General features: G+C 34.2%; 1 long non-coding RNA gene across 1 annotated transcript in view; it reads left to right on the top strand.

Moving 5' to 3' along the window:
• LOC115948875 overlaps nucleotides 1–15,200 on the top strand; it is a 558,433-nt gene that overhangs the window by 479,956 nt on the left and 63,277 nt on the right. The window contains exon 6 of the long non-coding RNA XR_004082643.1: nucleotides 8,472–8,636. This is a non-coding gene — a long non-coding RNA (uncharacterized LOC115948875). The remainder of the gene's footprint in view (nucleotides 1–8,471; nucleotides 8,637–15,200) is intronic.

Below are 15,200 nucleotides of genomic sequence, written 5' to 3'. Positions count from 1 at the left end.
GTTGCCATAGTTACTTGGGTAAATTAAAATCAGAAAATATGGGCAATCTATAGCAGTCTCTCCTCTTTTATGCCATTTTATCCTAATAGCCCTGAAATGAATTATGAACCTCAAAAAAGGAGAATGTAACCTGCTACTGCAATGTAAACCTGCTACTGTTCTATTTGCTCCCTAGAACAAAGAAACTGTAAAATTACATTGTCTTTTTTCTCCTCTTGGCATAGAATGTACCACACCATCCCTTACAAAATCAACTTCATGAAAATTAAAAAAAAAATCAGAATCTAGATAAACTTCAGGAAGTTTTAAGTAAAATCAGGGAACCAAGTGAATAAATCAAATGATAAAAGAAACATGCTGTTAGCTATAAAGAGGACAGTGTAATAGTCAAAAAAATAATAGTTGATATCTCAGTCTAAATCAACCTCTTGAAGGGATTAAAACCTAAGCATCTATGCAGAACATCTATGATGCAGAGCATTATGATGCCTAATACTGTAAATAGATATGATGCCTAAAATATATGTCTGGTGTTTTTGAAAATTAGTCTTTTTAGAGTGTCTTTAACATGTTTTTTTCTGATGTCTTCTTTCTTAAGAAATCTTCTTCTGTCTCAGGAAATGACATTCTATAAATGGATCTCACTGGTCAGGATTAGTTTCCAGTATTGAAGAATGCATTAATGTTCCAGAACAACTCAGTTTGGGTGGTTTGAACATTTCCCCTGAGTCTTCACCTGTGCTATTTATTTTCAGTTATATACATTTATTTTCACATCTTGAACCTAGTTTCTTCCACAGCTTTTGTTTACCACTATAGGTAGTGATTATATTCCTTCTCAGATGTTACATTTGGGAAGGCTAAACAGAATAAATATTTTCAGCCTTTTCAGTTCATAAACACAGTACTTAACGCATTCTGGTTGTTTAGTTCATATGTGCATGACTCTGAATTTTGCATTTTTACATTTGATTTCATTTAGTTGTGTGCTGTTAATGTAGTTGACTAACTCATAAAGCATTCCTGAAAGAACTTTCATGGTTTATATCTGTTGAAAATATAGAAATTGTGTGAGCGACCGACACTAATAAATTCCATTTTACCTGACTCATTAAGGTTTTACAGAAGGTCCACCTTATTTAAGGAGCTCCACTAGAAATCTTGCTTCAGACTCTAGCCAGATTCTTGTCTATATCATAATTCTTCTCTCCACTCCCATCTTCAACTTAACTTTCTCTGAAGCCAAAATCCAATCTATCACATTTCTGGTTTAAAAATAAAACTATTTAGCTCACTTGGAATCTATCAGATTGCCATCACAGAAAATGGCAAATGGCAAATATGAAAATCTCCTTCTGGTATGTTTTTTTTTCCTTTTACTATGTCCTTAAATCTTTTTTTTTTTACTTCAATATTTGCTGAAGTCTTGTTTCTTTCATAGTTTCATCCCAAAACTTTAAATAAAATGATAGTAGATTTCTTAATATATTACAGTTATGGACATACATACTACTGAATTACTCTTTAAACAAGGAGCTTATCAGTGGTTCTGTTTCATGATCCCTACTACATCTGTTAACATTAGAAAAATAAAAATAAACAAAAATGCCTACTCTATAACAATATAGTACTTAAATTTAATATGTTTGATTTAGAAAATTATTTCACATTTTGCACAGTTTCTAGAATGAAAGATTATTTGAAGGAGTGGAGTTTGAAAAAGAGCTGGATGCCAACAACATAACGTGTGACAAATAGGTGAACTGAGGCTCAAGGCTAATCCTACATGCAGTGAGTCCTATAGAACCTCCACTCTATATGCATCCATTTATCATGGATCACAGAACTCTTTCCAATCCTTACAAAGAAAGTGTTGACTAAAACTTCACTCTGTATGTTATTTGTTTCCAATTATCACATACAACATAACATGAAATTATGACAAGCACATTACAGTTATAATGTGTCAATAAATTAAATGCTGCCATATAATTGAGCATATGCATACCTAAAACAAAGTTGCAGACTGATATGAAAACAAAATAAATGCCAAAATAATTCCAGTGAGCATCTCTACCATATGTAAACCTCAGCAAGTTTTTTGTGGATATACTCTAAAAAGAAAATGTGTTTGCCATGATCTGTGATTAATTTTAACATGTGTTTGTAACTAATCCACTCAGACTGCCTCCTGTCTTATGTACTTAGTGACTAAGCAGTGACTAAGTACTTTATTTACATAAAATCTGTTCTGTCACCTAAGCCCCTAAACAACATGATGAGCTTGCAGCATTTTTTAGAGCAGATACGTAGTTCTGTTTTATGTTTATTCCCTGGATACAATTTAAAATTGATTTTAAAACCCAGAAATTCTCTTTCACTCAAATATGAACGTTTCATTTAAAATAAAATAAATATCCTAAGCAATACAAGAAATAACTGTTAAGAAGCCTAAATTTACAGAAGATATGCATCTAGTTTGTGAGTTTAAAACATCTAAAGTATTAAACTTCCAGTCCTTAAAACAAAGCATATGTATAAATGCATTATACAGCAAATTCAAGATTAGACCCTAGGAATTTTATTCTTTGTTAATTCTCTGGAACTTACATTTTTTTATGAAGAAGTTTCTAAACATCTGTCATTTGCTAACTTAATGATGGTTGGATTTCAAGAAATTAGAGTAGTTGTAGTGTAGCAGCTCCAGGTAATATCTTGAAAATGCTGGGGTTTAGGAACTGAGGTCTAACTTCTGTAAAATTAGAATTTACAACAAACTGCTTTAAAAAAATCACTGAAAGTGCTGTATGGGCTATCCATTTTATTTATTAATTGTGACTCAAGAAATTCACATATTTCTGAATTCAAATGAAAAATATTATGTGTTTTAACCTGACACATATGGTAACTCTTTATGCTAACATATTTTCAATAAAAATATTAGCATTGCAGTAGAAAATTTGATAATTTTAAAAGGTGCTCCATTTTCTCAATAATTTTCTTCAGTCATCATTCTGTCTGCAAAGGTATTTCAGAATTCACAGTTTTTATTGCAGTCCTATTTCCATGAGTATGTAACAAGAACTATGCAATAATCCACATAATCTAAGAGTATGCAATAATCAACATAAAGGTCTTGCTGATATAGTGTTTGCCTGTCATAACTGTGTCAGTTTCCTGTTCTGTTCTTAAGCACTGAGTTTGACAGAAATACACTGTGCCATCAGTGGCTTGCTCTGAACTGTATAAAGGTGAAGCTGCCGCAGTAATTTGTTTCAAAGAACTTCCAAACTTGACTATAACAATGGAATATATCCAGGGGAAAAGATACTGCAATTTTGAAAACACTTTAAGAACAGCACTGCTTGTATATTTTAAGAAAAAATACAAATAGAAAAAATATTTTTTTCTATTTGTATATTCCTTCTGTAAGTTGTTTTCCCATTTTGCATTATTGCAAATGTGAGAACAACCAGCAGCGAAGATATTCAGTGTGTAGGGATCTTTTACAATTGATTTTTAACATTTAAAGAACATTTATATAAATGGGGTTTAGATTTCAGCTACTATGACTCAGACTTGTAACTGTATTAATCTGGCCTTTTTGAAAGACTTGGAATTCCTGCAGGTAAAATGAAATTAGTCCATCCTTACCTCATTCTCAGGCTCTTAGATAGAGTACAGCAGTAGGAATTACGGGTCCCTATACAACTGATAGAGAAAAATTATTCATAAGAAAATGTCAACCCAAAGAAAGCATTAAATACATCAAGATATGTTAGGAATGAGTTACACTGACCACACTTAAGTTTTTCTGCAAAATATTATCAGTTTTGTCTTTGCTCTTGTTGCAGCAAGACCACCAGACTTTCTGTACTCTGTAATTTGCACCTCCTTCTGTAGAAATGCTTGCTTAATACATCCTCTATAAAGTGATCAGAGAGATTTCACTCAGAGTTTTCCTTCATATGATTAATAGTTACTTTCAATACTACAATTTTATATACAAAAGGAATTGTCAGAAAATAAGTAACTTTTTCTCTTTCCTACTCTAAACTTATTTGTAAGGCCTGGAACCTAGTAGCTGGATTAGGAGCAAAGTAATTAATTTAGGGTCTGTTTTATTGTTTATCTATTCTCCTCATTAGCATCTACTCATACATCATACAAATAAATGCTAATTTCAATTTACAAGTACTTCAGATAATTTCTAATGTTTAAGATTTTTGTGGAGGCCGTCATATTGCCCATATCCAAGAGGGATGGAAAAAGCAAAGGAAAATACTTCTTGATTTTTTTTTCCTGGGGTTACTGCCTCATATAGAACACTAAAATCAGTATTGATGTGGGAGATTGAACATGTTTATAAGGATATGCTTTTATTTTTAACATTTTTATTTAAATTTATACAGCTTGTCATTTGATAGCAAATTTCACTGAGGAATTCCTCGCTGCTTTGTATTAATCTGTGCTTTATATTTATCAGATAAAGGTGTTTTTCTGTAATTGCAGAATATATGATTGAACAATACAGTCAAGAAACCACATATCTGTATTAATCTAAAGAATCAAGATGCAGGAATAAAACAGAGGAGCATTTCAGTCTCCAAAAAATTTAAATTCTGATGCATGATAACTTTTTACAGAATTTGGAAAATTGTCTTAGAATATGGGCATCAGGCTGTTTTGCAGAAGAGAGAGAACAGTTGAAATATTCTGTCTTGCTTTTCTTGTTGAAGTCTTAATTGGGTTTACATTCACTTACTCCCTCTTCTGATGTAGCACTACCTCATACCAAATTATCAGGGCAGCATCTGTCAACAGTTTTGTCTACACAGCACTGAGCTACTGGATCAAAACTGTATCTTGGAGAGCTTTACTATAGGTATCCTAATTTTCTGCCCAAGTTAGATATTAGTTTTATAACATATAAGAGGTAGGTGTTCATAAGCAATAAGTGTCATTTGAAGAAATAAATTACTTGCATTAACCTCGTATTTGGCAATGATGTAAAAGGCAATTTTTTTCCTCCACTGAAAAAAGTGTCTGAAATCTTCAAGACATGTAAGAATGTAAGATGTGTCTATATAACATCACTATCATAGTAGCAGTATATGACTGGGAACAAAGTTTGAATAATTTTTATTTTATCACAGCTTTTAAAATAATTTTAGCTTGAAGGAGAAAAATGAATTAATGTGAATGTGTTTAGTATTTTAAATTTACTTTATTGTAAACATTTGTGTTCCCAAGTGTTATAAAAATTATTTCAGCTTCTGTTTAGGAAAAACAAAACAATAAAGGAAGTCAGACATAACAAAAGACAATTTCAGGCACAGTGACAGTAGATAGACCTGGGTGCCTATATTCACAGACTTTTCAATCAAGCAATAGGTGTACTGCAGTAGAATAAACTGAAGACACTCTAGCAGCCAAGTGGACTTTGATCACCTTTGTTCATAAATGTGACTCATATTTCAGTAGCCACTTTTTTCTAAGCTAGTGATCTTCCCTAAACTTCACAGTGAGTGCTCAGTGAACTTAAAGGAGCCTTTACTCATTCTACAAACAGACATTAAATACTCATGCTGGATCACACTGGTTTTTTTCTTATATATCAGATACTGTCTCTTGCAGTTTTTGTTTCTTTTGTTTTGTCCAATGTCCTTGGCATTCCACAGAAAAAATCGTGATGGAAGATGAGTTCCTTTTTGTAACCACAATGCTTTCATTAATTCAGTTTTACAGCAGAAATGAAGTTTGAAAATACTAATTTGCCTACATTCTTTTTATTTTATGGTTTTTGTTAATTCATCTTTCTTGATGATTATTCCTATGCTTTCTGTTGATTGCATGGCAATTAAGATACTCTGTAAAATTAAACATGATAAATACACTGTCATAAATCTCCCTAATTTTCCAAAGAGAAAGCCAAGAAGAATTCAGTTTTTTGTAATAAGGATACAAGGCATAGTAGGGACTGCCTTATTCTTATGATTGTTTGTAATTATAAGACTGCAGCCATGTAAACAATGCACTGGTAGAAATCAATGAATAGCCTTTGGTCAGCTGCTCTTGTGCCAGTATGGTCTTACTGGATCTAAGATGTGACTGTTATTTGTTGATTTTTTTTCCAGATTGGAGCATAATGGGTGGGCTCTGTGCAATCTGTGAAAGTTGTATGTTACATGTTCTGGGTGTGAAATGAAGGCATGTGGGAATGTGAGTGTTTCGAACCTGCTGATGTAATGTGAGACAACTGCAGAAAATGGAGAGGGTCAACCTTGGTCCACTGCTCTCTGTATTGCCTGTTCAGCATGACCTCTGGAGTGGGCTGTGCCCTCTGCTACACACAGGTTTCACATAAAACAAAACCAAAAAACCTAGGAAAGAAATATTTGACTTGAAGAGCTATTACTTGAAGGTGTAGTCAAACCCCTAGTTTGCTCCTGCTAGATCTGCTTTGTCATTGCTTTTTCCCGTTGAGCTGACTGGGTCCTTTTTCTACCTTTCTACTAGTCAGAGCAGCTGTTGACCCATGCAGAACACATACTGTGCTTCCCCCTCCAAGGATGAAAAGCAGCTTTGTTTGCTGTGTTGTCTCAGGTCTCCCAGAGGCATCATAACTATCAGAGGCAGAGTACTACCCAGAAGTTGTGAGTGTAGTGCTTCCTTGCTACACCTTTTTTTGGCTTTTTTTTTTTTTTAATGCTACAAGAACTGTAAATAACATTCCTTAAAACATCTCCATCTCTAGTTTCTCTAGGGAAAACTCTAAAAAAATACATATCATATGGTCATTTATAGCCAGAAGTACCAGTTTTAAAAATACAGCATGGAGGAAACAGGTAAAAACTGAATCTTTTTGCTTGCAACAGAGAGGGGTACTGAAAATCACTCTAAAAGAGATATTAAAAAAGTAAAATTGGTTTAGATTTTAAGGTCTCTAGGAAGTCACCTTAGAAATGACTTTCTGAAACACTGTCTTGTCTCCTGCCTCCTTTAAGTTAATTTTGTATGATAATCCCTGGGATTCAAATCCAGGGAGATAGATTTTTGTTCCTTTTATATTCATTTGAGATCATTAATTATATCAGCACTTGCTTTTTCCTTGGCAACATCAAACATGTATTGTAACCAGTCGTTACAATGTTTTACAGCAATAGTCATCACAGAGAATTACCATTCTATGCATTATGAGATTTCTAAAAATTTGTGAGGTTGCGAATATTTACTTAATAAAAGAGGGTTACCAAGAAAATACAAATACTTCAATAAGTATATTATTAAATTTTAGGGATATATAAATAATGATTTTGAGAAACCAAGAATAACTTCTGCTTTATTCATATTTTTATAGTATACTTCTCTTTGCTTTTTCAGTAATTAAGTCTTATGACATTCCAGAAAGCATAAATCCTGCTGAGATGTTTAGGTTTGGTGCAAACTATTGATGTACAAACAAAATAAAAAAAAAAAAAAAGAAAAAAAATACACCCAGAATCATAACAAGCTGTTTTGCTTTTACCTTTGAAAGAAAATTGGATGGTAAAGTAGTATGGCCTACTGAAACTGTTCTAGCCTTGTTGTTAACTAGAACCTCCTTTTGAAATTCATTGCCTTCAATTACATTTTTAAAAGAATTTTAATTATGTGCCTGAAAAGAATAAAGATGCTTCAGGCTCCATTTGTTTATCGTGGAAGGCCTGAAAAAATGAGGACAGAGCTTCCCAGCTCATGCAGGGGTTACAGAGAGAGAGAGATGACTTTTAATTCGACAAGTTCAGAGAGATTTCTTAGTTTGACGCGCACAGCAGGGGGTCTTTGAGTGCCTGGCAATACTTCAGCATTCTGAGCTTTGAAAGTCTTTCCCTGCAGCAGAAATTGTATCAAAAGCCAGTGATAATATTCCCTGCAAGGTAAAGGACCCTATTGAAGATTTCTAGAGCTGTTTATTTATTCATCACAGTTTTTTCTTTTAGGACGTATAAGACGTGTAGGTAAAAATTCAGACACATGCTAAGAAAATGAAATAAATAAAAAAAATTAATGGGGACCTCTCATTAATCCTTCCATTCTCCCTTGAGTTTTCCATAGGCCACGTTCACCTATAAAATTTCCTGTCATTCCCTGCCATGTATTCTGCATGCAGTCTTCCCTTCAAATCTCAGCTTTTCCTCATTTTTTATCAGAATTATAATTTTTGTCTGCCTTCTACCACCGGCTGAGCACATAAGATGTTTATGGCCATTTCTTTCCACTAAACCCTTAAAGTGATTGATTAATTTTATGGAAGAACATTTTATTCCATAGGGGTCTTTTTAAATCTTATTTTTAAAGTAGATTTGAGATAGCTATTTCAAAGCCAAGGTTAAGGTGTCATTTATATTCCAGAGATCAGACTTTTAATGTTTTGACATTACGCTTATTTGAAAAGTATACACTGGTTTTGTTTTGTTTTGTTTCTGCAGCAGAGCTGGGGCTGTGAGACTACGCCAACCTTTCCCTTGTGTAATGTCAATGTCGGCTATCACTTTGGCAGAATCACCCAGCTCAGTGAAGACAGAAAACCCCTCCTTTCCTCCTGTTTTTCATCTGCTGGTGGCATTCCAAGTGACCTTCCCTCATAAATATTGGTGAGTGACCACATGGGGAAAGCAGCTCCTTCGTGCAAAGAAACTTGTTTCAAAAAGCTGTGTTGACCTGAGTGGTTTCCATTTTCTCAAAGTTTCAAAAAAACCCACATGTGCAGGTGTTGCTTGGGGAGAGTGGATTTTTCCCTTCTTTAAATAATAACTTGAGTTATTTAACATCACTGATTTATCTACACTTATAAGCATTTTAGAACACTATCATGTGCTAACTATTCAAACTATAGGAACCAGCCTTTCAAAATACTGCTTTACAGAGAGAAGTATTTCCTGAGAGCACAAAAGATTTTTCCTGTCTTGCTGTTACTTTCTCATGGCTAAGAGGTCTGGAATGCTATAAATTTATTGTAACACCCCAAATATGTCAAGATGAAAGTTTCCCAAGTGTAGGAATTAAGGAAGATAATTGGAGGCCTTTCAATTCTTTCTGGTTTGGGAAGTATGCCTAGAGTGAAATTGCAGCACTGAAGAAATTCTGATACCTTCAGGGCAGTCCAGGGATGATGTCATAATTGTAGTAGTTCCATAAGGCTAAGTTCCATAGTTAGTACTGAAAAAACTTCTCAGGTCATTTGAGGCTATCACAGCAGATTTACCCCACTTGAGATTAAGAGATTTCCAGTCTTAAAACCAGATGTGTCGATAGTGAAATAGTCCCCCATGGCTCAGGAATATTTACAGTATCATAAAACAACAATATAAAGTACAGGAACAGATACAGAAAAATATTTAACCTTGCTTGGAACAGTTTGGAAGCTGCAAATAAGTGTAGAATCTAAGACTGCAAATTATTTAAGTGTTGGTTACATGTATTAAAACAAAGACATGGACAGGAAAATCACTTAGCTGTCATTCAGTATTAACTATGTATTGCAATCATCTATTCAGACAAAAGTGATGTATCATTTATGACTTTATGATATGTAATGTTAATTTTTTTCTTTTTTTTTCCTTAACCATATGGGTACTTGAAGTATGTTAGTTTAAAGGACTAGAGCATCTTCAAAAGAAATATTAATAGGAGCATTATGGCATCAGCCTAATAAAATAATGCCTTTTGATTAATGGAACATTTTCAGGAAAAGGAAAGGCTGGTGTACCTGTTATATCTCTCTCTCTGTTTAAAGAGTGAACAGTGGTGCAATTTATAAGTTCCTCAAGTATGTGTTAGAATTGTCACTTATTTCTGTGACTACTTATAATCAGGGGAGAGAAACAAGGGGAAGAAATTAGTAGAATTCCATAAATGTGTATGCTCTATCAATGTTCTTTCTTTGTTTCTGTATCAACTTATGTGATGGAGTCGTGGCTACTTAGTAATTTGGGGGTTTGCATTTGGGTACAGGTAAACAAGATAAATCAGTATTGTGAGCTGTTTTGAGGATTTGTGTGAATCTCTTAGAACTGAAGTAGGTCTTCAGTCTAGGATGGGATCATTGTAATAACAGCTTCAAAAAAATGTATGAATACACTTGCTACAGCTTTTTTTCTAGTAACATTGTGGTACTCAAACCCACGCACTGTAACATTTAGTTTGGTCACATATGATGGTAAGGCTGTATACCATTTGAAAAAGGAAGCAATAAGAGAGAGCATTCATCTTTTGATCTCCTGCATCTCCTTTAACAGTGTTTCCATTTTAAACTTCTCTGTCAATTCATTTTTTATATCTTTAGAGGATGTTTTATCGATTTACAGTAGTTTTATGGAATTAACTTGCTGTTTGATCAGACTATGATATTTTGCATATGTAGCTGCTTTCTTTTAAAATGGGCAGGACAGAACTATACACAGTCCAACAGTTAAGGACCCTGATTTTGTTCTTCTTCCCATGCCAGATTCCAAGTATAGGTATACAGTTCACAACTCATTTTATGATGACATTCTTTATGATCTTGTAAGAGCAACTGGTATACTAATAGCAGGAAATTGGGTGATTATAAGGTCTTTTGGTACCACAGCAACTGCTTTGTCCTCACAAGGAGAGTGAAGAATCTTTGTGGAAGTTAGGATGTTACCTGAAATAATCAAATCATAACCATTTATCAGTACATAACATATCTGTTAGATAAAAAAAAAGGTGGCTTTTTTAATTTTGACTACATCCACATTAGAAAGAAGTAATCAACTATGCAAAAAATTTTTAATATTATATTTTCCTGTTTTAATTTCTTTTTTATACAACCATGTGCTTCAGTCTGATCCACCAGATGGTTCTAGATTCAGTAATTCACTGCCTCTATTGCATTTTTCACATTTTTGATATTTTCTTCAAATTTGATAGTTTACAAAGGGTAAAGGGCCTTAATGAAAGAAATGAGAGGCATACATTGATAAATAGATTAAATATTGTATCAATGTAAATATTCCCTCTATGTGAAGAAAGTGGGATTAAACACATTTTTGTTGTAACCTATTTTGTCAGAGTGGGCATAATCCACCTCTGATTATTTTATTGGTTGTTCTTGAAACCTCAACTATTTATCAGGAGTTTGGTAAAAAAATCCAGTGTGAATTCTAACAGAACTTTTAAAGGCAAATTTACCCTTGGAAAGCCTGTAGCTCTGAACCTTTATGAAGACATTTCCATGCAACTAGGTTTGAATATCCATTGAATGTGCAAAGTGCATTAGCTTCCAGAAATATAAACTGTCATTAGTCTTAGAGAGTGTTGCTCTCCTGTAAGTAAATGACTTTGCTTCTTTCAGTCTTTATGGATTTTCTTTGTTTTGGTTTGTTTGGGTTTTTTTGTATCTAAACTCTTTGGCATCTGATGAAACTGGGATCATAGACAAGTGGCATAGTCTGCCAACTAGTAAAAACATGATGTTTGAGGAGGTAGAACTAATAAACCCAGCTCTGTTTTCTTTGTAATCTAAGGTCACCAATTTCAACTGCAACTCTGATCTCCCTATTCCCCTTATTACCTACCCTCTTTGCCTGGGAAGCAATAGAGCTGTGTTTAGTCTGCAGCTCCCTGAATGCTGAGTAGCCCAGCCATCTCCTATCCACATTCCTCTCCCTGGGGATATTAATTTATATCTCCATCCTTGAGACTTCTGAGGGTCTTAATTATCTTTAAGACTTGCTTTAAGACTTGTTTTTCTCCAATTTGCTTAACACTTGACAATCACCCAGCTAAAAAATTTCTAGGTGAAGGGAGATAGGACATACATACAGACTGCAGGTTTAGCCTTAGCTAAGGCTAAAATATGCAGGCATTTAAAAAGATACAAGAAATAGCTGGGATCCCCACGCTGAGATTGGGATTAAGAAACAGCTCAATTAAAAAAAAAAAGTTCCCACAATTTTTTGGGTTTTTTTAATTAAACAGCAAGTTTTTGTGAATGATACTATAATTCTTAATTCCTTTTTAGCTATTATGTTTGTTCAAATAGCAGATAAAACAAAATGATTCTTCCTGTCCAAGGTTTTTAAATTGAAGAGTATGCTAAAGTGAATTACTGAGGTTTACTTGAGATTTTACTGTGATTATTTAGCTATGTTGTCCCAAATGCTCATGTGCAAGTCTAATTAAACATTAAGAATTGAGAAGACTTGTTAGTGATTGTTTACATGAAATGTTCAGAGATGAAAGAAATTAATAAATAATTCTGTCATAAAATATAAATATAAAATCACAAAAATGCTAGTAAATACTTGAATAACATCTTCAATTCCTCAGACCCATCATAAAAATTAATTTTAGCAAACTGCTAACAAAATAGAAGAACTTATATGCACATATGACAATCATGAACATAAGTTATTCCTTTTCTAAGGTAAATATAATTTTGACTATATAATTTGTTTGAGTACAAGGAAAACTTTAAAATCTGAATGGTGGTGTTATTTTCTCTATGAAAATATGAGGCAGTCTAAGTTTACTCCTGTGTAAAGGAAGTAAATGAGAGGGCTCTGAAGAGATGCCAAAAGCCTTTTGAGTGACAGCATTTAGGAAGCACAAGCTCTTCATATGGTAATACTTTCAGGTAATTCAGTAGCTGTCTGATGTGCTATTCAAACATCCAGGTCAAAGTTATTATGCATATATTCTTGTTACTTGGTTACAATTACACAGCAAAGTTAAAATAAAGTCATCGTTATTCAGATGTCTCTTTGCAAGAGGAGGGAAGAAAATATTTCATAAATTTGTTTTCTGTTGTTTCTCTTTTTGCTTTCTATTTTATGTCAAAAGAAATTTATTCTTATTTTAATTTTAGTTCCGACTAAATGCACTATTAACTAAAGATTTGTACTTATGAAACTGTGAATTTTATGATTTTATGGTGACTTTAATAAGAGACTTGTGTATGAGTGCCACAGAGAATGATGACATCACCTAGGTTTCAAGCATCTGCTACTTGGACTGTCACCCAACTCTGTATTACATGCTGTGGAATAAGTGTCAAGTTTCGGCATAAAATGCTGAAAGGAGTTATGCCCTAAGTATGGGGATAAGAGATGTGCCACAAATCTCATTGTTTTGAACTACCAAGAAGCATGTTTGACAGAGCAGGAGTTGCAGCTGAGTAAAAGTAGAGTAAATGTGAGAACATTCACAAGGTTAAGGGTGCCCATGTTAATAACTAAAGCTTTAGCTCAGTTGCCATTCCTAGCGTTAGAATTCTGTCCATGCTATGTCAGTCTGTGCATCTCTGGTGGCAGGCGTTGGCTGTCCCACCATGGGATCATAAGGGAATCAGGCTTCTGAACAAGCTCCATTTAGACACTCAGTCTAGACACCATTCTTAAAGAAGTCTCCTCTATTCATCACTAATGTTGAGAAACTTTAGGAAATGAAAGGGAATAGAAGGATCAGAGGGAGCGCAACTGCAGCCTTGTGGTTGGTACAGTCTCCATAGAGAAGAAGGGAGAGGTCCCAGTCTCAGTCTTAAGGACTGTTCATGCATATTTTACTGAATAGTCATTGGAAAAAGACCTTTCAACTTAAGAGATTGGCTTTTTGTAATAGAGAAAATGTTGACTTTTTGAAGGTTACCTAAAACACTCATAAAATAGAACTAAGATTGTATTTGGTTTTGTATGTTATAGATACAAGCCGTTGGAAGCAAATACACTTTTTCAACTTTCTTTTTTTTTTTTCTTTTTTTTTTAACTTTACTGCTAAGGAAAGAAAGATATCTTCTCTATCCTACAGTGCACTTTGCTTCGCATGAATCCAGGGATTCATGTCAGGGACATGAATCATTCAATTAGAGCTTTTTTTTCTTCAGTACTCAATCTCTTTCTGTCAGGTGTACAGCTTTTCTATTCATGCTTTTCTGTTTGCTTCACAAAATTATGATTAAAAGACATACTGGACCCTTGACTGTGTAAAATTTGCTTAAAGAAACATTACCTGTACATTATCAAAGTGGTCTGGCAATAGTCAGATTTGCTGTGAAGTAATTCCTGTGACTCTTTTGTGTAAATGACATTCTGGTTTTGAATACATGCTAGCTATCCATACCAAAAGAGTAAAAAATATGTAAACAAATAGAATGTAATTAATAGGCAAAAATGAGGAATTTAAGGCCAAGGAGTTGTGGTTTTTTCAGTACCAGTTGTTGCTTTTATTCCTGGTAACTTCTGATTGACATAGCCATTGCATTACTGTTAAAGCGAAATGAATGGAGCATCAGTTTGCACTTAGACTTTTGAATCATCAGCAAGCTGTGACCAACTGACAGCAACCAGCAACCTAACTGAAGATTTGCCAGCGAGCTGCATCTACATTAATGAGTTTCTTGCATGGCTAAATATTCAAGCAGTCTTAAGCAGCTCTCAGAGATGAAAATATTTTAAAAGAATTATATTCTTTTACTGTCCCATTTCAGCCACTTGCAAGGTTTTCATGGTTTACAGTTTTATCCATCTCTGTCTCTGTTAGGTTATACACAATTGTGTTACCACATTTTACAGTCCTAACTTGGGAACTGAATATAAGATGTGCTAAGATAACATTAGCACTTGCAGACATAAAGGACTACATCATAAAGGTCTTCCTCTCTTATGTGTGCACAGCAATATACGTGAATAAATTTTCACCCCAGTAATTTAAAGCATGAATTTAAACATATTGGGAAATGGGGTTACCCCTCAATCAAATTCTCTATTCTGCTAGTGCTAGATTTCTCTGATCTCCAATGCAATCCAGTTTGTGTATTCTTGCACAAACTCTGTGGGCCAGTATAAAAGGGAAATTCAGACAGACACAACAGGAGACAGATTCTGTCTTCATGGCCAAATGATAGGATGAGGGGTAATGGCTTTAAATGCAAAGAGGATAGGTTTAGATTTAGATATTTAGATATTACGAAGAAACTCTTTACTGTGAGTGTGATGAGGCAGTGGAACAGGTTGCCCAGAGAGGTTATGGACTCTGCATTCCTGGAGGTGTTCAAGGCCAGGCTGGATTGGGCTCTGAGTAACCTGGTCTAGTGAGAAGTGTCACTGTTCATGGCAGGAGGGTTTGAACAAGATGATCTTTAAGATCCCTTCCAGTCCAAACCTATTTCTCTACCTTAGAAAAAGAAAGAAAAAGGC

The sequence above is a fragment of the Geospiza fortis genome, unplaced genomic scaffold (assembly GCF_000277835.1).
Source record: "Geospiza fortis unplaced genomic scaffold, GeoFor_1.0 scaffold40, whole genome shotgun sequence".
In the NCBI taxonomy this organism is placed as follows: Eukaryota; Metazoa; Chordata; class Aves; order Passeriformes; family Thraupidae; genus Geospiza; species Geospiza fortis.
The sequence above is the reverse complement of the archived record's forward strand: the minus strand, read 5'-3'. Positions and strand labels throughout refer to the sequence as shown.